Source organism: Pleurodeles waltl, chromosome 9, assembly GCF_031143425.1.
Source record: "Pleurodeles waltl isolate 20211129_DDA chromosome 9, aPleWal1.hap1.20221129, whole genome shotgun sequence".
NCBI lineage: Eukaryota > Metazoa > Chordata > Amphibia > Caudata > Salamandridae > Pleurodeles > Pleurodeles waltl.
In genome coordinates this window covers 318,510,696-318,536,683 of record NC_090448.1, presented here as the reverse complement: position 1 = coordinate 318,536,683, position 25,988 = coordinate 318,510,696, and the positions used below count along the sequence as shown (strand labels likewise).

Genomic DNA, 25,988 nt, shown 5'->3' with positions numbered 1-25,988 from the left:
TATGGAAATGGGCAGCCCCCACCTCCATAGTCACAGTTCTGGGAAAGCATCCTGCTGGGATTGATGCCCACCTGTCAAGGGAGACAAAAGAAGGGGGCAGGCCTGGGTGCTAATTTCATCTGCTTCTAACAGGAACTCTCTGAAGTTACGTTCCTGCGCAAAGCCCACAGGCCATCCTGTCAGAGGGACCCAATATCTCCCCACACCGAAGGCCTTTTGTCTCAGCTCTTGGAGCAAGTTCACACCTCACTAAGGACCATTCAGCTGCAAGCTAACAGTTGAAATTCATGCAGCTAGACCTTCAGAGGCTTACTGCAGAGAAGAGGTAACATTCTAAAAGTACATTTACCTTAACAGTTATACAAAATTAGATTTTACCACTAAACTGGATTTGGTTACCTATTAAAGAGTCCTTAAATGAAATGTTTAGCTATTTCTAAACCAAAGTTAGCAGTATTTAACTAAATAATGTAACCCCTAGTACAGAATCAGATTTCTTAATGCACTGGGAATGATGGCCTTAGTCATAACCTGGGCTAGAGTGGAAGGGTAAATACAAACTGTGAGATCGGATGAGGCACTGGATTAATCACAGGGTACACCACACCACCCCCAAGGCATGGAGAATTTGGTAGTCGTTAGGCAACTCCAGAAATTCATTAAAAATTCTTTGGGTCTCAGTGTTTGAAGAGGAGTATCTAAAGAATGGAGTTTTCAACATAAAGCAACTTTCAATCAAATCTTTCTGTACCTTACAGAAAATAAGCAAATGAAAAGAGCGATGTAAATTACCTCATGTTAGGGTTGGTCCTGCAACAAAAAAAAAAATAAAAATAATCTGTGAATGGTATGCATTTTGTAAATACTGCAAAATACTATCTGCCAATTTTTGGTAGTGCTGAAATTTATAAACACTGATAATACTGATTTTGAGAAGTTGGGTAAACACTGGAAATACCAACTGGATTTCACAAAAAATAAACCCTGAAAACAGGATAGTTTATCAATAAATCAAAATGCATGACAATCTCTGGCCCATTGGTTATGTGCCTAGTGAACACGTTACTTATCTTTGGTGACACTCTTTCTGGTGAATACTCTACCTAGACTCCTCAGTTTTGGAATATCCTCAGGTGCCAGGCTGGAACCCGAAAGCTTTACAGCAGTGTCCTGCACTTTGGAAGTGACACTGCGGAGCTGCCTATATATGCTACTCCTGCACGCTGATGTCAGTTACTATCTTGGCTGTGTCTGTGCCCTAGAACACAGGACTCAAAACCAATCAGCAGTACCAATATGCGAATCACTAATTAGGGACCTTTTTAAATGGAAGAAAGGCCATTCCACAAAACAGGGAGGCTAGAGGACAGGGAGGAATTTACAGTTAGAGGGGATATTCACCAGACAGGTTGCTACCAAAGGTACGCAGCTTGCTATTCTGATGGATACTTCTAAACAGCACATTCCTCACCTTTAAAGTAGATACCCAATCAATCAATCAGAAAATGTATTAAGCGCACTACTTACCCGAAAGGGTTTCAAGGCACGGGGGAAGGAGAGATGCCGTTTACTGCTCAAAAAGCCATGTCTTGAGGTGCTTTCTGAAGGTCAGGAGGTCCTGGGTCTTGCGTAGGTTGGTGGGGAGGGAGTTCCAGGTCTTGGAGGCGAGGTAGGAGAAGGATATGCCTCCGGAGGTGGTGCGTTGAATGCGGAGGACTGTGGCGAGGGCGAGGTCAGCTAGTGGAGGAGTCGAGTAGGTGCGTGGAAGTTCACTCGTTCGTTGAGGTAGGCTGGTCCAGTGTTGTGGAGGGATTTGTGAGCGTGGATAAGGACTTTGAAGATGATCCTTTTGCTGATGGGCAGCCAGTGAAGGGATCTGAGGTGAGCAGAGATGTGTTTGTGGCGTGGGAGGTTGAGGATGAGACGTGCAGCTGCGTTCTGGATTCGCTGGAGTTTTGGTTGAAGCTTGGCTGTGGTACCAGCGTAGAGGGCGTTTCAGTAGTGTAATCTGCTGCTGATGAGTGCATGGGTGACCCAAGCAGTACCTCCCAACCTGGAGGGTCTGTGCAGTGGGCACAGATTAAAACAATTTGTGGGACAAAATGGGCGAAATGCCATTCTTGTCAGACCTGAGTGTTAAGATAGTAATGCTCCATGACCGCAGGCACGGATACCCATGCCAGGTCCTAAAAGATGGGAAAACAAACTTTGGCAAAACGAACAGGTTTTTTCCTGTGCTAGAGCCACTGGCTTTGCCAGTGCTCTTAGTCATGTTGTACAGCATGTGTAGGTGACTATGTCGGTACAGTGACGTGATGTCCGGTGTGGATGCTGCCGGACACGGAGCCGATCGATGCCAACTAATGGCGCACAGGGTTAGTGCTCAAGAAAAATCTCCAGGTCCAATCTGACACTTGGGGGCAATTCATAGGTCTTGAATCTTCATCTAGAAGCCTCTATAAGATGCTTTCTTTAGAGAAATGCAAAAACTGTTTGCTTGAAAACCCATGTTCTTTCTCTGTACACAGAATTACTAATCCTAAATGGGGTGGGGGGAGGGGGGGAATTTACTTACATATGTAACAACCTTTAATTGACTTGCTATGAAAACAGAGCTGCCGGTGGAAGAAAGGGTTTCTCTGTTTTACCAAAGCTTAAATGGAGTCCTAAAAGACGTTCTTCCACAAGTGGGAAACCTTCCAGAATCCTGCGAAGAGCTCAGGGCGGACAGTCCAGTTGGACCATAGATTGAACATGAGACGAGGTGACAAGTCAAAATATGCCTCTAACGTGATTGTTGTACGTTCAAGTAAGACAAATGTGGAAGAAACTAATAAAAACAAATGGAGTTGAGCCAATGCAAGTCAACAGAATGCGGAGCCTATTTACTTCTGAAGGATAATAGCATCTGCTCTCCTAGACTTCAGGGCCACAGGGAACTTTATTGATCGAAGTTATGCCAAAGAGCTGGAGCCACCACGTCAAAAGGAGATTCCAGAATAAGTCTAGGCTGGTTTGGTCTGAACATCAAATCCAATACTCTACAACACCTGTGCTATGGTTCAGAGGATTGATAATAGCAATGCACAGCATATAAAGTTTAACTTAGTTAATGATCCGCAATTTAAGGTAATTCAGGGAACTCCATGATTCACAATTTGTGATCCACACAAACACTGGGGTACCCACTCCCTGCAGTCAAATTCTTACTACTGCAGTAAGAATTGTCTCCTTGAGTAACTGTAGTTAACAAGTCGGAAGGTGCAGCAAGATCTGTGGCCTACGGAACTACTGGTATGCAAGTTTGTAGTGTTACTAAACTACCTGATAGTTACAGATAATTTCAAGATGTTTTAGATTAACAAAAGGCCATCCAACCCCCACTTCATCGTGTCTACAATTGTCACATAAACCGGGAGATGGTATTAATTGTAGAAGAATTTATATATGAGTGAACCTGAAGGATAAATTACTTACCTGTAAATCCTAGTTCTCTTCCAGGGGTATCCTCATCAAAGTCATAAACATTGAATATTCCCGCCCCCGTGCGGGGACCCCGGAGTATACATAAAATACACATATAAAAGTATGAAATATGCATGAAAAATATATATATAGCATTTTTAGTAGACAATTTTCATACTAAACTCATGTATACGTGTGTATAACAGCAATGCAGACTATATTCATAAACAAGCTAATATGCTTTATTTCTATGGAGTATTTTTTTTTTTTTTTTTTAAACAGACCCTTTCAAAATTACAATAAGAGAAAAACTTTCCAAAGCCCCAAAGCTGGGCCCAGTGAAAGAAGCAGTAGCAACATCAGTGAAAAAAAGAGAAAAAACTGCATTGAAAACAATGGAGCATTATTAGCCAAAAAGCTGCATGCAGGTTAACACAGGAGAACCATAAAATTCTGGCACCGTGCCTTTAAGACCCTGAGCACCTCCAGTGTCCCACCATGCCTCAGGGGTGAAGGAGAGGTGACAGTTGGTTCAGTTAGGTGAGTACTTTTTTTTACGGTGATAGCGTATCCCGCAGATTCAAGAGATAGTGTGTCCTGCACTTCTAGGAGACTTGCGTCCGGGGAGGAGGGTGGGTTGTTTATGACTTTGATGAGGATACCCCTGGAAGAGAACTAGGATTTACAGGTAAGTAACTTATCCTTCTCTTCCAGGGGATCCTCATCAATAGTCATAAACATTGAATAGATTAGCAAGCCCATCCCTTAACTCTGCGGACTGTCTACTAGAAGTGCAGGAAGAGATATACATAATGCAAACAAATTTCTGAGAGATGCTTCCCCAACTTGGGCGTATGCTCTGGCATCTGAGTCCAAACAGTAATGCCTAGTGAATGTATGTACAGACTTCCATGTAGCAGCCTTACAAATTTCAGAGATTGGAACATTATTAAGAAGGGCAGCAGTAGCCGCTTTTCATCTTGTCGAATGAGCCTTAGGCCTAGCCAATAACTGTTTGTTAGCCAACTGATATACAGTAACAATACATGAAACTATCCATCTAGATATGGTTTGTTTTGAAGCTGCCTCGCCTGTTCTCAAATGACCGTAATTTACAAATAAGTGGTGAGATCGTCTAATTAGTTTGGTCTTATCTAAGTAAAATTTTAGCACTCTTTCAAATCCAGGGAGTGCAAAGCTTTCTCCGCCGGAGTATCCAGATTGGGGAAAAAGTTGGTAGTGAAATAGTCTGATTGATGTGAAAATCTGACACCACCTTCGGTATGAATGATGGATGAGTTCGTAGAACCACTCTATTCTCATGGAAGACCGTGTATGGTTCTTTGGAGGACAAAGCCTGAATTTCACTGACCCTCCTCGCGGAAGTAATGGCTACAAGAAAAGCAGTCTTCCACGTAAGTTGTTGCAAAGAAGCTTTGTGGATAGGTTCGAAAGGAGGGCCCATGAGTCTTGATAGTACTATGTTTAGCTCCCATGGAGGAGAGGGTTTTCGAATGGGTGGAAAATTTTGAAACCTTCTAAGAAATCCTTGACTACTGGTCTTGTAAAAAAATATTCCTGAGAAGGTGACTAATTTATCTGCTGTAATGGCAGATAAATGTACCTTAATAGATGACACTTGCAGACCCGATTTTGCCAAATGGAGTAGGTAAGACAGTATGATCTCCTCCTGAGCCAGTATAGGATTCTGACCTTGCTGACTACACCATATGTAGAACCTCTTCCACTTGAATGCGTAAGAATGCAGCGTGGAAGGTCGTCTGGACTCCTTTAAGATGTTCATGCACTCCTGCGAGCCCTAGGTGCCCATACTGCAGGAATTCAGGAGCCATGCCGTCAAGCTCAGAGAGGGAAGGTTGGGGTGAAGTATCCTGCCTCCCAGCCTGCAAAGGAGATCCGGTCTGCACGGCAGCCTCCTGTGAGGCTGTTCTGATAGGTTGAGGAGATCTGTGTACCAGAACTGACGGGGCTATGAGAATCATTCTGGTGCTGGATCTGTAGAGTTTGTTTATCACAGCAGGTATGAGGGGAATCGGTGGAAAAGCGTAGAGAAATATCCCTGACCAGTCGATCAACAGGGCATTCCCTCGAGACCCTGGACGGTAGAACCCGAACGCGAAGTCTGGGCATTTCTTGTTTTCCTCGTCTGCGAAGAGATCTAATTGAGGCCGACCCCATTGAACGAAGATGTCTTCGACGACCTCGTCGTGAAGAACCCAATCGTGGGCGTTCTCGATAGTTCTGCTTAGGAAGTCCGCCTCCACGTTTTGTTGCCCTGGTAGGTGAATTGCTGTAAGAGACATTCCCCTCGCTAAGAGCCAATGCCAGATGGCCTGAGACTCGCGCGATAGGGGCAGGGATCTCGTTTCTCCTTGTTTGTTCAGATAATACATTATCGTCGTATTGTCCGTTTGCGCTAGAAGAGATTTGCCCTGAATCGATGGAGCAAAAGACTTGAGAGCCAGATGAACTGCTCTGAGCTCCAGCAGGTTGATGTGGTACTCTCTTTCGTTGTTGGACCACAGTCCCTGAGCTTGAAGGGAACCCAGATGGGCTCCCCATCCCTGAAGCGACGCATCCGTTACCAGAGTGTCGGACGGGATTGGCTGATGAAACGGAACTCCCACTGACAGGTGATGTCTGTGCATCCACCATTGTGACGATTGTCATGCTCCTATCAGAAGACGCATTCTGTCCTCCCAGCGGCCTGTGCTCTGGTTCCAGTTGTTTTCCAGCGCCTATTGAAGAGGCCTCATATGTAGCCTGGCATTCGGGACAACGAAAATGCACGAGGCCATGGAGCCCAACAGAGATGCCACCTGACGGGCCGTAGGTGCGTTGGACCTCAGAAGGTCTTGACACTTTCTCCTTATTGATAACAGTCGTTCCTCCGAAGGATACACTCTTTCGAGCTCTGTATTCAGTATTGCTCCCAGGTAGTGGAGGTTCTGTGTTGGGATGAGGGTGGACTTTTGGTAGCTGACTTGTAGACCTAGAGATCTGAAGACACTGAGCATAATGTCCAGATGGTTCTTCGCCTGCTCCGGAGAGGAGGCTTTTAGTAGCCAGTCGTCTAGGTATGGATAAATGAAGATTTTCTGCTTCCTTAGATGTGCCGCTACCGTTGCTACACATTTTGAGAAAACGTGAGGGGCAGATTTTAGGCCGAAAGGAATCACCTTGAACTGATAGTGCTGGGGGGCTATCAGGAACCGTAGGAATTTCCGATGCTTGGTATTGATCGGGATATGAAAATATGCGTCTTGCAGGTCTATGGAGCACATCCAGTCTCCTCGATGCAGCTGAGGGAAAATCTGGTGGAGAGCCAGCATCTTGAACTTTTGCTTTTTTATGTACTTGTTCAGTAGTCGTAAGTCTAGAATCGGTCTAAAAACTCCTTCTCGACCCTTTTTTGCTACCAGAAAATAGCGGGAGTACACCCCTTTCCCTCTGTGTGCGACTGGGACTTTTTCTATTTCTTTTTTCCCTAAAAAAGCGTGAGCCTCTTTGCGTAATAGGCTCATGTGAGCCAGATTGCATTTGGTTGGTGGCAAGTGAGGAGGCGGTTGTCGGAAAAGAAGAGAGTATCCATTCTCTACAATGTTCAGCACCCATTTGTCTTTTGTTATGCCACGCCACTCGTGAATGAACGCTGTGATACTTCCCCCAACCGGAGTGGTGCACAGTGTTAAGGGAAGCGAGTTTCGCAGGAGCTTTGAGTGTAGACTGCTGAGGTCTGCTTGACCCTCGGTCTCTTGTGGCTTTACAAGATTGGAAGAGTGGACGCCCTGGTTTCTGTTGTGGCCTCTGGGACCAATGAGGGGCTTGAACCCTCTGCTGGAATGGGCGCCTGTCATAAGCGCTATACCTTCGCCTGAATTTTTTCCTTTTCTCAAGGCCCACTGCCCTCATTGTGTCCACTTCCGCCTTCATACGCGCCATCGCCTCATCTGTGTGGGTTCCAAAAAGCGAGTTTCCGTTGAACGGAAGGTTTAGGATACGCTGCTGCACTTCCTGCTTCAATCCTGTGAGTCTCAGCCAGGAAGACCTTCTCGCATAAACCCCATGCGCGTAACCATGTGCTGCTAAGTCTGCTCCATCTGCTGCTGCACTGATGACCTGATTGGAGACCAGACTTCCCTCCTGAAGGATCTCCTGAAAATCCTGCCTGTCCTCTCTAGGCAGCTTTTCTGTGAACCTGGTCAGCGAGTCCCAAAGTGACCGGTCGTATCTGCCTAGGAGTGCGGAGGCGCTGGAGACCTTCATCATGGAAGCCACCGTGCCACACATCTTCCTCCCTAGAGAGTCTAGGTGTCAACTCTCCTTGTCTGGTGGAACCGTGGAGGATGATGCCACTGAGTGGGTCTTCCGGGCTGCGGCCAATATGACTGAGTCCGGCGGTGGATCAGTCCTGAGAAACAAAGGATCTTGCTTAGGTGCCTTGTACTTCTTTAAGATCCTAGCAGGAGCTGATTCTGAGGTTGGCTGGTGCTAAAAAGGTGTCCATGGTTGGTTGTAAAAGACCAGGCACTAGCGGTAACAATTTATTTGAAACTGCCCTGTGTTACAGGGTTTTAAAGATCACGGATGAGGATGTTGAAGGTTTCGGGACCTCAATATTCAGCTTTTGTGCTCCCCTGAGAAGCACCTCGTTAAAAGTTGTAATATCGTCCACTGGGGAAACTCTCGCTGGTGGAGAATCCGTGAGGGTCGGGGAGTACTGTCTTACTGAAGACCCTGACGATGTGGACCAAAGAGACCTTCTGCAACGGCGTTATCTGGATCTTCTCTGGGAGTGTGACCTGCTCCGAGATGTTGTAGCGGCGCGTCGAGGCCTAGTGGTCGACTGTCGAGACTCAGAATGAGCCCGTCCTGCCCGCGCTGTTGGCGATGGTGTTCTCGGGAGAGAAGCCGAAGGTGAGTACATCCTCGAGCATTGCGAGTCTGGAGAAGCAGTCGTTTTATTAAGGCTCTCCAACCACCTTGGCGACGAGTTGATGGGCGAGACATGCCCAGACGATGCAGCTCTCGATCGCCCAGATGAACCACTCCTTATTGAGACCACAGGAGTTGTTGGAGTGGTCTTATCCGCCGGCGGTAGCCGGCGCTCTTCTCCTTGTAAGACAGGCAAAACTTGTGTCGACGTCGACAGTTGCAACGACGTTGAAGGGAGTGACGTGTGTTGCTCTGGTCTCGACGTTGAGTGCCTCAACGGTGACCGGCGGTCCCTTGACCGCGACCTGCTCGATGTCGTGTGCCTCGCCGCTGAGTGATGGGCCGTAGACGGCGGGTGTCTTTGCTCTCGCCGTTGAGGCGATTTCGACGTCGTCTTTCTTGCCGTCGAGGGGTGCGAGGCCTTCGAAGGCGAATGGGCATGCCGGTGCTGGCCTGATGCCGATCGGTGGGTTGCCGTCGACGGAGAACTGCCCTTGTGGTGGCTATGTACCTTCGACGTTGTATCTCTCGACGTCGGTGGCGATCTATGACGATGTGATGGTGGCAGCGATGGAGTCGACGGGGAACAAACAGGTACCTTCCTACCTGCTGACGTCGATCTAGCCTGTCTCTCCTGAGAATGGCTTGTTGCCTGTCTGGGAAGCAAAGAGTACAATGTCTTCTGCCTCTCTGATCATCTCACTGTCCTTCAGAGTCCTTTTTGACATGTTCTTGCAGTGTGTGCTGCAAGTGTCAGGGCAGTGACTCTGAGGCAAACACACAATGCAAAGAGAGTGTGGATCTGACTGGACCTTCTTCTTCCCACAGGAAGGGCACTTCACAAAAAGAGAAGGCATTTTCCAGTCAGGAAAAAATCTCTTGACTCAGACAAAGGTGTAAAATGTCGAGTGAAAGTAGAAAAAACGCTGTTTTTAAGTATTTTCCTGAGAAAAACTCAGAAAAACTGAGAGCTCAATGCTCCAGGATCCTCTCAGAAGAAGCGGGAAAAAAGTACTGCCCTAACTGTGAACCAACTGTCACCTCTCCTTCACCCCTGAGGCATGGTGGGATACTGGAGGTGCTCAGGGTCTTAAAGGCACGGTGCCAGAATTTTATGGTTTTCCTGTGTTAACCTGCATGCAGCCTATTGGCTAATAATGCTCCATTGTTTTCAATGCAGTTTTTTCTCTTTTTTCACTGATATTGCTACTGCTTCTTTCACTGAGCCCAGCTTTGGGGCTTTGGAAAGTTTCTCTTATCGTAATTTTGAAAGGGTCTATTAAAAAAAAAAAAAAAAAAAAAAAAAACTCCATAGAAATAAAGCATTTTAGCTTGTTTATGAATATAGTCTGCATTGCTGTTATACACACGTATACATGAGTTTAGTAGTAAAAATGCTATATATATATTTTTCGTGCATATTTCATACTTTTATATGTGTATTTTATGTATGCTCCGGGTTCCCCGCACGGGGGCGGGAATATTCAATGTTTATGACTATTGATGAGGATCCCCTGGAAGAGAAACACAACAATTTAAAAATTACCTTCAAGAGAACCTAGCTACAAGGTTAAATAAGCTGCCCCTTTCCCTCTTCTCCTTTTTTCTTTGTGCCCAAAAAGGGGAGACAGTAGTGAACTTTTATTGACTATTGTGCAATAAACTGAATAAATATAAAGAACCGATATCTGCTACTTTTGATACTAGTATTACTGGATCAAATTAAGGAAGCGGTAATTTTGCTGAAAGTTTTATCAAGCTGCACCTCCGAGGCACGTACCATCTTGTCAGAGTCCGGAAGGGCGATGAAGGGAAGACCAATTTTAGGACAACATTTGGTCTTTTAGAATACCAGATCTTGTACTTCTGACTCTGCAACACTCCAGCACCATTTCAGTACTTCATTGATGACGTTATTCAAAGGCTCCTCAACATGCGCTGTACTTTCTACATCCTAATTTATTCCAATTCAACTCAGGAACATATTCATCATGTCAAGGCAGTTCTAAAAGACCTACGTCATTACCGTCTCTTTGTTAAACTGGAAAAATACTTGCACCATGTGTCTGCGACAGAATTTCTACGCTATGTCATCAACCCAGATGTTTTGGAAATGGACAAAAAAAAGTGGAGGCTATAGTCCAGTGGCCGTCCCTTCCTCAACAAAAGTCCTGCAGTGTTTCCTGGGGTTTGCCAACTTCTATAGGTGAGTTATTTGAAATTTCTTAGCCTGTGACTCGACTTTTGAGGAAAGGGCTTCTTTGAAATGGATGCAAGAATCAGACGAGGCTTTTATTAGGTTGAGGGAGCAACTTCTGCATGCACCAGCTTTACTTCAGGCTCATGTGCCTGCTGTGACTCCTGCTGGAAGCTGATGGTTCCCATTATACCAAACAAGGACTTTTTTTCCTAAGACACATTGAAACTGGCCAGGTGCACCCAGTGGCATTCTACTCTTGAAAATGTACCCAATGTGAGATAAATTATAGCACAACTGATAAAGAGGTATTAACTATAAAACAAGTTTTCAAAGGTTGGCGGCACTATCTGATGGGAGCCAGGCACACAATCAAGATTTAAAAACTTTGAGTTTTTAAAATGTACATGAGCCCTGAAACTGCCCCAGCTATGTTGATCGTTATTTTTTTCTCACTTTGAATTTATAACCACCTACCGTCCAGGACCACAAAGAAGACAGATACCTTATCAGGGCTCTAGTACCTGGAGAATAACAGACAACCATAAGGTTGAACCGCCTTTAATCTTACAACATGAAACTGAGAAACGGGAAGGCTTGGCAGTAATAAACAAGTCAAACAACTTCTTAACTAAGTTAAAGCTCCAGATCCAAGAAAACAGCAACCACGCATGTTTGAACAGTCACCTTAACAGATCACTAAGAGAAGGGCCACTCCATCATAGAGATGTTCTTGATTCACCATATTCAAATCTGCAACTATAAGTCATACAGTGTTCACATGATTCTGACCTAGAAGGGCATGTGTGAGTGCAGAAAACTCTAGCAAAAATCTTTCACCACTATTGGTGACAGGGCCTGTCACAAGATGTGAAAAGGTATGTTTCAACATGTGCCATTTATGCTCAAGAAAAATCATATCACTAAAAGTCCACAGGATTACTTCATCTGATTTCAGTATCACCTTTCATTTGGCACACAATTTACATGTACGTCATAGTGGAACTACCACCTAGCAACAGAAACACTGTAGTGTTAGTAGTCATAGACCATCTCACCAAAAATAGGTCACTTCATAGCCTAGAAGAAACTCCCCTCTGCTGTAGCCCTAATATTGTTCCAACACATAGATACACTACATGGCATTCCCATGGCATTAATCACAGACAGAGGATCACAATTCACTTCTCACATTTGCCAACACATATGTAAGAAGTTAACAATATATGTTAGATTATCCACAAGTTATCATTCAGAGACTGGTGATATGACTGAACTGTCTGAACCTTATATTAGTATTTATGGTGTTTACGATCAAAAGGGTAGAAGAATGCAGTAAATGTCTGGATGGCAGAATTGTGTCCAACAGTAGTTCCCAACCTGTGGTGCGGGGACTCCTTGGGGTCCTGGAAGCCTCCTCAGGGGGCCCGCGTCTGCTTAGAAAGTGTTATACTATTAACAGATTAGGTCCCCAGCTTCATTGGGGTGGGTCCCCTGGATTCCAAGAAAGATTCAGGTGGGGTCCCCAGGTTACAGTACAGATAAAGTGAGGGTCCACAGAAGCCAAAAGGCTGGGAACCATTGGTATACAACAAGTGATACACTTGTCCTTAGGATGTTCACCTTATTATTGATCAAATGGTTATCACCCAGACATTTGGCCATTCTTGTAGCCCAAGCCCTCACCTTTACCTTCTGTTCAAAATCTTTTTAGGATATGGAATCAAGCTAAGGCTCACCTAAAAGAGGCAAAATAACAAAGAAATTTGCTGATAAATACAAATCCAAAGAACTTGAGTGTAAAGTGGAGACTGAGTTTGGTTGGCAACATAACACCTACTTCTAGCAGATAATCGGAAGCTAAAACACAGATATATTGAGCCATTTTTAGTACTTGACATAATACACTCTGAAACTATTACGTTACGATTGACATCTACACTTTACATTCACCTTGTGTTTCACATTTATGGACGCAACCTAGGCAACAGGCTAGAATGAGAAGTTAAACAAACCCTAGACTCCAAAATGGTTGAGGTATAGGCTAGATTAACTGGTAGAATGGTAAGGATTTTGACCGGAAGAGAGGTCTTGTAAAAACGTTTCACCATTGATACTCAACCAAATCCTCTAAGCACTGTCCTCAATAGGGTCAAAAGACAAAAACTAGGAGCTCTCCGATAATTGCACTATATGTACAGAAGACAAACTAGAAAGCACAATTGTTAACTGGGCATTCAGGGTAACAGAATGGAGATGGCTTGCATTTTAGGAACCATATCCAGGAATGTAGCAATTGTTTGTATTAGAGGCTTTAGGTATGCAGGCTGCAGGAGTGCATCTTAAAATTCCCTTAGTCATGCAGTGCTAGGAAAGGGTCTCAGTTGGCCTGGAACATTCTACTGAGCTCACACAAGATCTTGAAATCAAAGCAGCCATTTGGGACCAAAGCTATACAAGGACATTTTCTCCAGCCCTACCCTGCTTGGCAATCCACACTTTTTCAAGGAAGCTGGCACTTGCCTCTCCGCTCCAGTCAACCTTCAACTTAGCGGATTACAGAAACTTGATCCTCCCCAGCACCATGAATTCCAGTTTCCGGCTGCAGCAGTTCCAGACGAAAGGGTTTACGGCGACATACTCATCAGCTTTAAAAATAAAAGGAAAAAACAAGATCAAACATCATATCCACAAACAGATGAGTGCAAAACAGCATGCAAACAAGGCTAACTAATTGCTACTTTACTAATCACTAACTATGGTAACAATAAACCCTAAAAATACAGAGCAAGCAATACTCTTTGATGCAATTGAGTGTTCAAGACTTTGTTTTAGAATCACCAACTAAAAGATACTCATTTACCCAAGGAGGTTTGAGAGGAAGCCTAGCTTGAATATCTAGAATCTAGACACGAGTATCTGGTTATTGGTTGATTACAAGTTTCAAAGTAATACACCAGAAATATATTAAGGTGGGTAAAGTAAATGTAAAGTTAATGAGAAAACACAGAACAGACAGAAATGTTGAACAGATGGCCTGTGTGAGAGATAATGAATCTACCCGAGGGCCCCTTTGTGAAGTAACATGGCGGTCTGAAGACACGCTTGTATTCTGTCAAATCCCCATCTCCCTCTTTCCCCTCGGCACCATCTCGGGCCAAGTATGACTTCAAACACTCACTCTGAAAGGTGCAGTCAGGTACTGGTGGCCAAGTCAAGTGCCTTGCTCCTGCTGGACCACAGAGGATCAGTGGATGGTCAATCTTACTGTGCATATATGTAACCTATACCTGACAGCAGGAAATAGCAGGATTAGCATCTTGTCCAACATTCTGATAACTGAACCCTCTTTATGGCTCCTTTGGCTAAAGGACCATGGACTTCCTGCTGGAGGATGAACAAATAGTCCCCTGGAAGATGGCCTGGAACAGAAGAAATACATGGTGGATGGACAAATGGTCACTAGAAAGACGGTCTGGAACAGGAGCAATATGTGGCGGACTGAACAAGAATGGTAAGGCGTTTCCTCTTTGAACGATCTGGTGCACACATGGATCTGATATGAAGCTCTGCCACCTTTGGAGAAATTATTATATTCTGACCCCAATAGGTTGGCCACATACCAAGAGGAGCAAGTTAATACGGTTTTGTAGATGTGGTGGTGGAGAGGGTGGGTCACTGGGCGCGGCGCGGTCTCTGATGACCTGGTCTCTGTTGGGTTGATCCACGGCCTCGAAAGAGTGGAGTCTGCTTTTGATATCCCATTCTTAAGCCTCAAAGGGGTAAAATTATTGTGCATACTGCCACATGGGTGAAGAGAGGCCAAGAGTGTGTGCTGTCACCTAGCTTTCAGAGTTCAAGTGCAGAGTGCACTTTGTTGCCAAAAACCCGGGTGCCATTAAAATGAAATCTCCATCAGGGGTGCCAGAACATTACCTGAAAATCTTGTGGATCTGATCCTGATATGGCCCTGAGGCACCACATTGGTAACTTCCATTTTATTTCCTCCATAGAACCATATGGGTGCCTATCTTAAAATCTTTGATCTTGGCTGCTGGTGGATTTACTTTAAAAAAAAATGTGTGATATTTCTTGTTGTATCGTCACATTGTGCTTAGCCAAAAATGATAAACGCCTAAAAAAAGCAAACCGAGCTTTGTCCAGCTGTATGCTGGTCTTGCTTTGAAAGTATTGATGACACTGGCTGTGCCAGAAGGAAACTGTATCCCAGAGACAGGCACACTTGTAATTGCAGCAGGGAGACAGGCAAGCCTATAAAAGAAAAAGGGGCCTGTTCTGTTATCCAGTGGAAATAAAGAGATAGAAACAACCCTCCTCTAATTGTGTGCGATAGCTGATGGCCTGACACTGTACTGGGAAAAAGATATTGCATTTGGCAAAATGTATGCATTTGCAGATGCCTTTAACCAGATTGGCTAAAGGCATCTGCAAATGCATAAAGGGTGGGTTCAGACTTTGGAGAAACCAGGCTTGCAACACATACAGAGGCACTGTGTGTCATATGGTAACCTGATGAAGAACCAACATCACATGGCGTGAGACAACATAAAGCTGGAAACCGCTACAGAGTGGGTTTTCTGCTCCTACGCGGATGTTCTGTGCAGCTGATGTTATTGTGGATTTAAGCAACCCCAAGACATTGGCAGCCTCAATAGTGTTTGTCTTGTGTACTTCCCCACCCAAGGAGGGCAGGGTCACTCTCTCTGGAACCGAAGAACAAACAAGCCCTATAAGGGCGACACTGGGCTGCTTGTGTTCCACTTCAAGAAGGTCCAGGTCTGGCAGTTCGGGCTAGAATGCTCCAATCAGAGCAAGGTCAAATAACGACATGCTGGGATGCAGCCTAACTAATTATCAGTAGCTGAAATTAATTCAAGCATTCGATCCATCTCTTTTTGAACCTGAACCCTTCAGTTAGACCTCAACATGAAGCCACACCTTGTTTTTATGTACCACACATTCTGAAGTCCCTCTAAAGACAGTAAAAGACTAAAGCGCTTAAAGCACCACCCCTTTAGAGACCTGTCACATGGTGTTGTTTTTTTTTAGTTAGCAGATGTGAGAAACCTGCCTGCTGTTCTTTGCAAAGATTTTAGCAAATTCATCATTCAGCTCCCTAAAACTTCCAGAAGCCCTAAAGTCTGGATGACTAACCCATGCACCTGGATCACCGGCTTCATGTTTCATGTCACATGCTTCATTCCTGTATCACATTTCTCTTCATTCCTGTCTCCCCGCTTCCTTCAGTCTTTCAAAAGGTGTTCTTCAGCACTATTCCCTTTCAATTTGTACATTCCCTCTTCCATCATTCATGTCTATCCTCTCTCTTCATGTAGTCTCCCTTTTCCTTTATTCGTTCTATCCCACCCACTTCTCTCATGGAAAAAAAATAACAGTTTGGGGAAATGCCAACAAAATGCAGCCCTTGATTTAAGTATTTTGCATTATTTGTTAGCTGGAAACATATCACTTGTTTATGTTCAATGTTAGCACATGGGGACGGGGGTCAAGTCTCAAGTGACACAAAGCACCCTTGGTTCATAAAATACGTGATGAATATGTAGAGACAAAAACATGCTTGATAAATGTGGATGTAAAGGACATTCTGGGGGGTCTGCAGGGATCCTATCACATTGGGAGTGAGTTGCACCCTAGAAGAAAATGCAACCAAGTTGCAAGTTGTTCTAATCCTAATTTAGATCTAAGAATGGGAGAGGATGGCAGAACAACACCCCCATATGGTTTTACTGAAACTGATGACATGTGGAGAGTGTAATGCTAGACTATTAAATCTATTACATCTCCATAAAGATGTCAGGGTGAGTATCTAAGGTGACACTAATTTGTTCTCGATGTTGATATAACCTCAAGGTGCTACACTGGGTGCACCTTAGACCTGTGTAGTTATTTTTGGGCTGTGAATTAATGCTTAACACTAGACACACCAGAGGGAAAATGTATGGGGTAAGGGAAGGTAAAATACTATTGGGTTGGCACCACAAGAAGGAGATATGCATGTAAACTGATTTCAGGTCAGATTGTCGCATAGTTTGTGTTGGTACGGAAGGTGGAGAAGTTTAATTCAGAAGTTTCTTATTAACAACTTTTAAACATATTCCAGATAAATTACAAATGTAATTTGGCAGTGTGTTTAAAAAAGAGACTGGCAAATATGAAGGTTTCAAACACTGTATAATTTTAAAGAAAATGCAGTTTTTCTCATATATCAGGTTAGGGATGTTTTGTTAACCAACTGATCCAAACTGAAGAAAGATGTAAGTGAGAAAAGTATTTTTGATAATATAGGATATTCAGATTGGTTTGCAACCTTGTTGACATCACTCAATTCAAGAGGTGATTTTATATTATAAACAGATTTAAGAAGCCCAAATGGGAACATGTGGGCTGAAAGCCACACATTCCCTAACATTTCTGACTGAGTTTCACCCGTGGGTGGAACAGAACTTTTTTCCACTTCCGATTTCAACAGCACTTGTAACTAAGTGGAATTTTACAGGATTTGTAGCAATCAAGGATTCCTTCTAATATACATGCAGGACATTGGTCTAGCTAGTGCAGCCTTAATTTACCAGGAAAATAATACATAATGATCCTAGAAAATCAATTTGATGCTATAACTTTCCATGATGATACACTTTGTTTTTAAATCATCATGCAAGACATGGTGCTAATGTGGAAGCTGTCTTAGGAAAGTTGGAAAATAAAGGGCTATCACTTAAAATTAGTAAATGCATACTAGTTTTGTTTTCAGGACCTGTAAAGTCACGTAATAAATTTCAGACTTTACCTAGATAAGTTACTGTCATTAGTACACTAAAATATACACGTGAATCTGGGCAGGGGGGGTCCTCGCTGATCTACCGCTCTCTAGTCATCAATACCGCTCCGTCTTTGGATAAGCTCCGTCGGAGGTGGGAGGAGTGGCTGGGCCCCCTGGAGGAGGAGGATTGGAGGGATGCGCTGATGGCCCCTAGGGCCCTGACCATGGCCACCCGATTCCGCGTACTGCAGACATATTACCTACACACAGCATACCTCACACCCGTTCGGTTATATAAGGCAAGTCTCAGATCCCACGCCGACTGTCCTCGGTGTTCTAGCCCTGATGCTGACTTCTATCATATGGGGCGGACCTGCCCGATTTTTGTTTCCTATTGGAGGGCGGTGGTGGCTGAGATCTCTGAGGTCATGCAGATGGAGGTGACTGTGGCCCCACTGCCACTTTTATTGGGGGTCATGGAGGGAGTGGGGTCTAATAGAGCGGATCGAACCTTCCTGGGCATGGCATGTTTGGTGGCCAAAAGAGACATTGTGGCAGAGTGGAAAGTGGAGGTGGCGCCGACTTTGGACATGTGGCACCGTGGGGTAGACTGGTGTGCCGAGAGGGAGAAACTCATTTATGAAGCAAGAGGACGCCCAAACAGGTTCTGGAGAGTGTGGGGTAAATGGGCGGCCGTCTGGGGTGCCGGATCTGAACATGAACCGTAGGCGTCAGACTCAGGGGTAGCCTGCCAACAGAGATCCCATTTCTCATTCAGAATGTGTTAGTGCTGTCTATTTTGTTGTTCAATACTGCACAGTAGCTTGCTTGGGGGATGACCTTTTTTGTACCATGTATTTCCCTGTTTTCGCACAAAAAACAATAAAGTTCTTTATAAAAAAAAATATACACGTGAAAAATTCTTCTGACCCAAATTTAGAGAAGATTAACACCTACAATGGGCAATTTGCCCATAGTTGCCCGACACCTTCAGTCAATTCTTGATTTGTAATCAACATCACTTTGAATTCTGACCCTTATAGTTTTGCTTTTAACACTGTAAAAATACCTGCACTTCCTAGACAAATGCTGTTGGTTAAATTGCCAAAACTGACGTGTTGTGAACCAACTGTTGTAGTATGTGTAGCTTTATCTAGAGTGCTTAATGAAGCCCTGAGACAACAAGTCACGAGTTTGCATCGCATCACGTCTAGGTCAGTTAAGTTCTTAACTTTTCCAAACTGAACACTACTACATTGGGTAAAGATAACATCAAGAACATACAGCAGTTCAAAAGGGAGTGGGCTGACACTGATAATGGGCGATGCCAGTGATGGAAATGGTTGGTGCCATCCTAAGAAAACATTTCAGCCCTGGCTTTTTTCTTTAAACAAATTAAGCAATGAAAATAGTATATGTGTGTATCTACATACATATCATATGATTTTCCTCTGAAGATGAGAGTAGGCTGAATTCTTTGGGGATTATGAAAGATAAGGAGGATGTACATTTTGTACTGAGGAATCATCAGAATACATGTGGGGGTTCAGCTGAAGAAGATGCACTTATTACATCGGTTCACTTGCACTTGGGCAAGTTCTGCAGACACACAGGGAGGTGCAGCCTCTTCTTTATTACTGGTGGATCTCATTCATGATCATCCATAATGCATCCCACAACCTCACACCCCAGGTAAAGCACTGCACAACTATTTCTCAATAATACTGTGTAACTGCACTCAAGAGAGTCTGGGTTGTTTAACACAAAGTGAATGTGCTGTGTTGTTTGTTTTATACAGAGAGGTGTGGGTGCACAAACCACGAAATACACAACCTTCACTTTTCCACCACTCCAGCACTGGAACGCTTCATCTAGTTTTTTCAGATGTATAGGTTAAGCCCATCCTGGTTTTGGCTAGTGGGATAAGGATAGATATGCCTAATGAGCAAAGGGTGGAGAGCAAACCAGTCTGTCTTTGTTGCACAGCAACTGGCTTGCCATCTACCCCTCATTTTGCGGTACAACTGATCTACCAATCAGCTATATCCCAAAATGCACATTCATTGGAGGCTAGTCAGCGTGTTGTGTATGAGGAAGAAGGCATTTGTGACACCCCTGTGAATGCAGGGAAGGAAGCATATGATACACAGCAGACTTTCACTCCCTGCTTTCACATTTCCATTAAAGAGACAGCAGCAGCTTTTAGAAGAATAAACAGACTTGTATGAAATGAAATCAGTAGAGCATATAGTGTAACCATGGACCAGTTTTCTCTCAAAGATGCCACCCACCACTACTCACAAGGTGGAAATTGTCCAAAAGGCAGCATTCGCTGTGCAAATGGGGTTTCACCACTTAGATCTCATTATGAGCACTCTACTGTGAGGAACATTAATACAGCAAGCTCAGTTAGTGATTCCGGAAGTCCTGTTAACTCCACGGGGTGCTGAATTAACAGGGTTTATGGGTTGAAAATCCTGAGCACTGAGACATTTTCAAGGGTATTAGTTAACTGCAAGTCTTACTGCCCACTAATTCACCATTTTCAACAGCCATTTAACTGGCCAGAGATTAGCAGCTGAAATCTCCGGTGGAAATATTGCTGGCCAATGGTGTTTTTCATGGACCTTGTAATTCCCGCCAACAGTGTCACCAACCCCATCACTAATTCCAGCTACCTTGTAATCAGGCTTCATGACGTGTGTCAGTAATCTGCACTTCTAATTGCAAGGCACTGGTACATATCACTGCAAGTCGCACTGGGGCAAGGAATGCCTATTTCACTCATCTTCTTTGCTAATCACAATTAACTTTAGTACACTGCAACTTGTGATTTTGCACTCACAAAGCATGTAATTTGTAAATCACAGACTTTGGAACTGCAAAAGCACTGAGTATGCAGGCCTCACATTCTTCCCTGTGACTGACATCTTAACTAACAATGGGGCAGCAGGCATGAAGAGCTACGTTCTCATTATATTTTAACCAACATATTTTCATTTAAAGTGCTTTTTATAAAGTTTGTGCATTTTAGAGAAAGAGTGAATAATGCAAATATGCAACTGATTGTTTTTGTTAATCAAAAACAAAAAACACAAAAAATATTGACAATGTCCACCTAACCTTTTGCAAAGCTCGACACCAGCTAATAGCATGAATCAACATGTGGACCATGAAGTTACAGCTATAAGGCAATCTCTATCAGAGAGACAGCAGCCTTTCTCACAAGGTTAACAGCAGATTCTTTTGAGTAGATCGGGTCCTTTGCTTTACATTCAGAATAACCCTCTAGTTTCCCAATGATGGCTCTTACAATGAAATGTACGTGTGATCCATCTCCCACAGAGGAATCTCTAAGGAAGATGTGCAGCATGCTAGTCTCCCATTTCAAGTTCATAATGATATTAAATAAATTCATGTTCAACACAATGAGGATCACCTGCTTCGTGACAAAGGCAGACAATCAGTTAAAGAACCTTCTGTTCCACAACAACTTCTGTGATCTCATTCAGCTCTGTGGCGTCATCGACTTTACATCAGAAACGCAATTTGTCTTAGACAGAAAAAGAAGACTGGGGTTGTTCTGAGCTGCTGGACCTGTCAGTGAGTCACACAAAGAAAAAAGTCAAACGGACTAATGTGAATATTTTCAAATACATCAAACATGTCATGTGTTTGAAAGTGTAAAGCATCAGAAATTGAAAGCTCTGCACCCAATCCTAAAGACATTTTTATTGGGATAAGAGTTCTAAATACAAAATGTTATTGTGATAAAGTTTTAGGTTAGTAATATATTGCTATATACTTCCATTACTTTGACTTAAAATGTGACGTCCATTTACAGAATAACATTTTCTTCACAGCGTTTTTATTTATCTACCGATGAATAAAACACACATAAGTAGCCATTCAATTACACTTTCCTGCACAATCTGCTTTGCTGATTCATTGCTTGTTATATTGGTTACCATTTGCAGCAGCTGGGGCAAAATAACATACATACAGTATACAAAACATGATATTTTATTACAGAATAGATAAGAAAGTATCTACAAAATAAGAACAATAAAAAGAGTGCAAAGGACAGTATGCGTTAAGATTAAAAGAGAAAAATATGAATGTGATTTCTGCAGACTGAAGTCTAAATGGTTCTGTCTTGTCTGAACATGTGGTGGTAATTAATTTTTTGTGCATCCCACAGAGGCATGCAGACAGGAACTGTGAGCACATCTATGGTAGAGACACTAAGGAATTGAGGCCTGAGGAACAGAGCATCATCCATGGGCTATCTGGTACTAGGAAGAGTTACTAGTGAGGGGGGGGCTGGGCTCATTGTCAGGGAGATGGTGGCACTATTAGGGTTGCCACTACTAGGGAATCTGTTAGAGAAGGATTACTCCAGGTGTGATCCCTGGTTACTCCCTTGATCAGTGTTATGGGTCACTCAGAATTCGAGCCATTGCTGCTGTGGCAGACCTTTTCTTTTGACAAAGTGCAGTGCGCAAGAGAGCACTTCAAAGGATCTGACAACTCCAGCACAAACTTCAAAGGCCAGATACTAAATCGCATATTTGTGTGGACTTGGATAATAAAGGTGGGAGCATGAGTCTCAATTTTGTTGATCAGCACTATCTGATCTAGAGAAGGAGGATTGCCAAACTTCATTGCTGCTGGAACCAGGACTGAGACCAAGGTCTGTCAGTCTCCCATCTGAATGAGGGGTCATTAACCAGTAACCAAGAACACTATTCCCTGAGCCTTAAGCATCAGCCTGCCGCCTGCCTACCAAGACCAGTGTTCTCAGAGGAGGTGGAGGAGAAGAGCACTAGGAAGCCTGCTTGGCATGGTTAGCATATCCAGTGAGGAGGAGAGAGCTTGGCAGGAGCAAAGACCAGCTGGGATCCTAGGGGAGGAGATCGCGGTGAGCAGAGAGCGAGATGCCCCGTCCAGCTGGGATCAGTGCTGTAAGAAAGCTATCTGCTCTTTCAACAAAGTCGTAATTCCTGTCAAAGCGTTGTGAAGTTGAGGACCATCGCTGCTCACACTGGGACCTTCACCCTCTGTGCCAGGTGATAGCCAGTGGGACTGTTAAGGCTGTGGCCCTTGCATCCGAGGATGTAGGCCTTTACCTGTAAAACAGGCTGTGGGCCGTTGCCCGTATAGCTCAGGCTGTGGGCCGTCGCCCGTGCTGTTGAGGGTGCGGGCTGTCGCTGTGCTGCTGAGGGTGCGGGCCGTCGCCCGTGCTGCTGAGGGTGCTGGCTGTTGCCTGTGCTGCTGAGGTTGTAGAGCGTTGTCTGTGCAGCTAAGGCTGTGGGCTGTCGCCTGCGCAGCTGCTTGAAATAATTCCTGGAAATGTACTCATCTGTTTCCAGATTCCTCGTTATAGTTTGGTGGCAAGCTTCATTGGTATACTTTGGTAATAAGCTGCTCCCCCAAAGTTGTGCCTCCACCTACGGGTCCATGGTATGCGGTTCACTGCCAATGACCTGTGCAACTGTTACGAAAGGAGCATCGCAAGTTGTTGTTCAGCATATATTAGTGGTACGCAACTGTGAATTGTTCATGAGGAATTCTGTGTCAGACCATGGATTTTTGTGACAGTTTCCACAATTTGAGTCTGCAAACGTGTGCGTTTTTATACGTGTCTAATAATGTTAATCTGGCTGATGATGCAACTGGAGAGAAATACATTTCTGATATGCGTTAGAAAGGTACCCAGATGTGGTGTCATCTTTCTTTTTCTCATCATATGACAATTTCATTGTATATAGGACTTTGCAAACCGTGTTTGTGCAAACGTTTACATCTTTCCAATTACTTCGAATCTTCAACAACGGCAGCAGTGAGAAGTAACTCTTGCCTGAAAGCACGGGTCTACTGGTGTCAGCGTGGTCAAGGACGGGACCCGTGGGATATGGTCAGCTGAGGGAAAATGGGGCTTGTTGTTTGGCGTGTCCCTGTCTCTTGAAAGGAATATCAGCCATCTGGCCCTTGGGAGTCATTTTGTACTGGCTACAAGACAGAGGAGGTCCAGTCCTTCAGGGCTTCGTAGGTCAAATACAGCAGATTGAATCCTCTTCTGTCCAGAAAGTAATTTGAGAAGAGTACTGTGGCCATATTTATGCATAACACCAAATTATGGGTGGGTGAACTCCTGGGGACTCCCTAAGAAATGGGAAATGAGTTCCAAGAGGTAACCTTTACCCACTCTTGTAGCATTTCCTTTGTGCAGTACTGCCAACATGGAAGAACATTTCTTCCTCTTTGTAGAGATGTGTGCCCACTGTATAGGTGTGGATAAGGAAATGGGCAGTCCCCACCTCCATAGTCACAGTTCTGGGAAAGCCTCCTGCTGGGATTGATGCCCACTTGCCTTGGGGAGACAAAAGAAGGGAGCAGGCCTGGGTGCTAATTACATCTGCTTCTGACAGGAACTCTCTGAAGTTTTACCATTAAATTGGATTTGAATAACTATTACAGGGTCCTTAAATTAAATGTTTAGCTATTTTGAAACCAAAGTTAGCAGTATTTCATATAATAATGTAACCCCTAGTACAGAATCAGATTTCTCAATGCACTGGGAATGATGGCCTTCGTCATATCCTGGGCTAGACTGGAAAGGTACATACAAACTGTGAGATCGAATGAGGCACTGGATTAATCATAGGGTACACCACACCACCCCCAAGGCATGGAGAGTTGGGTAGTCTTTAGGCAACTCCAGAAATTCATTAAATATTCTTTGTGTCTCAGGGTTTGAAGAGGAGTATCTAAAGAAGGGAGTTTTGAACATAAAGCAACTTTAAATCAAATCGTCACTTGTACCTTACAGAAAATAAGCAAATGAAAAGAGCTATGTACATTACCTCATGTTAGAGTTGGTCCTGCTACAAAAAAAACAATCTGTGAATTGTATGCATTTCGTAAACACTGCTAAATACTGTCTGGCAATTTTTTGTAGTGCTGAAATTTATAACCACTGATAACCACTGATTTTGAGAAGTTGGGAGAACACTGGAAATACCAACTAGAATTCACAAAAAATAAACCCTGAAAACAGGATAGTTTATCAATAAATCAAAATGCATGACAATCTCTGGCCCATTGGTTATGTGCCTAATGAACAAGTTAGTTACCTTTGGTAACACTCTTTCTGGTGAATACTCTACCTAAACATAGATTCCTCAGTTTTGGAATATCGTCAGGTGCCAGGCTGGAACCCGAAAGCTTAACAGCAGTGTCCTGCACTTTGGAAGTGCCGCTGCGCAGCCGCCTATATATGCTACTCCTGCACACTAATATCAGTTACTATCTTGGCTGTGTCTGGGCCCGAGAACACAGGACTCAAAATCCAATCAGCAGTACCAATATGCGGATCACTAATTTGGGACCTTTTTTAATGGAAGAGAGGCCATTCTACAAAACAGGGAGGCTAGAGGACAGGGAGGAATTTACGGTTAGAGAGGATATCCACCAGACAGGTTGCTACCAAAAGTACGCTGCTTGTTCTTCTAATGGATACTTCTAACAGCACATTCCTCACCTCTAAAGTAGATACCCAACCAGTACCCCCCAACCTGGAGGGTCGGTGCTTTGGGCACAGATTTAAACAACTTGTGGGACAACATGGGTGAAATGCCCTTCTTGTCAGACCTGAGTGGTAAGATAGTAATGCTCCATGACCGCAGCAACTGATGCCCATGCCAGGGCCTAAAAGATGGGAAAACAAGCTTTGGCAAAACAAATAGGATTTTTCCTGTGCTAGAACTACTGGCTTCGCCAATGTTCTTAGTCTTGTCGTACAGCAGCATGGAGCAGAACAGAGTGGAGTGGCAAGGGGTAAAGTGGTATGGAGTAGAGAGGCGTAGAGCAGAGGTTGATGGAGTGGTGTAAAGTAAAGTGGTGTAGAATGGAGTGGCATAGAGTAGAGCAGAGTAGAGTGGACTGGTGTAGAGTGGCATAGTAGAGGTGTAGATTGCAGTGCGTAGCACAGATTGGCACAGACTAGAACTGAGGGCTGCAGAGTGGAGAATGGAGACTAGAGTGGGGCAGAGTGACAGAGTGAAGTGGTGTACAGCAAAGTCACGGGTAGAGTGAAGTCATGTGGCATTCAGTGGGGTAGAATGGCAGAGTGGCACTGTGTGGAGTGGGCTGGCATACAGTGCAGTGGCATAGGTCGTATAGAGAGCTGGGGCATAGAGTGGTGCAGAGTGCAGTGCAGTAGAGCAGGGTGGTGTACAGTGCAGTGGCTCGGAGTAGAATGGTGGAAAGTAGAGTAGTATTGCAGAGTGCAGTGGTGTAGAGTGCAGTGCAGCAGCACAAAGTGCAGTGGAGTATAGTGCAGCAGAGAGGAACAGAGTAGTGCAGAGGTGAGTTGTTTACAGTGCAGTACCGTAGAGTAGAGCAATGCAAAGTACAGTTGAGTAAAGTGGAGTGGTGTAAGGTGCAGTTGAACATAGTACAAAACAGTAGTGGTGCAGAGAAGAGTATGGTGGCATAGAGTGCAATGGCGTAGAGTGGTGCAAAGTAGAGTACAGTGGTGCAGAGTAGAGTGCAGTGGCGCATAGT

At 44.2% G+C, this 25,988-nt stretch overlaps 1 long non-coding RNA gene across 14 annotated transcripts in view; it reads right to left on the bottom strand.

Moving 5' to 3' along the window:
* LOC138259234 (uncharacterized) overlaps positions 1–25,988 on the bottom strand; it is a 189,708-nt gene that overhangs the window by 124,579 nt on the left and 39,141 nt on the right. For 9 of the 14 annotated variants that reach the window (XR_011198684.1, XR_011198680.1, XR_011198677.1 and 6 more), the window contains 3 exons: positions 20,860–21,017; positions 13,142–13,266; positions 793–810 (listed from right to left, as the gene is read on the bottom strand). This is a non-coding gene — a long non-coding RNA (uncharacterized lncRNA). Of the gene's footprint in view, positions 1–792; positions 811–13,098; positions 13,267–20,859; positions 21,018–24,286; positions 24,308–25,988 lie in introns of all 14 variants that reach the window. The other 5 variants (XR_011198685.1, XR_011198690.1, XR_011198687.1 and 2 more) reach the window with 4 other exon arrangements.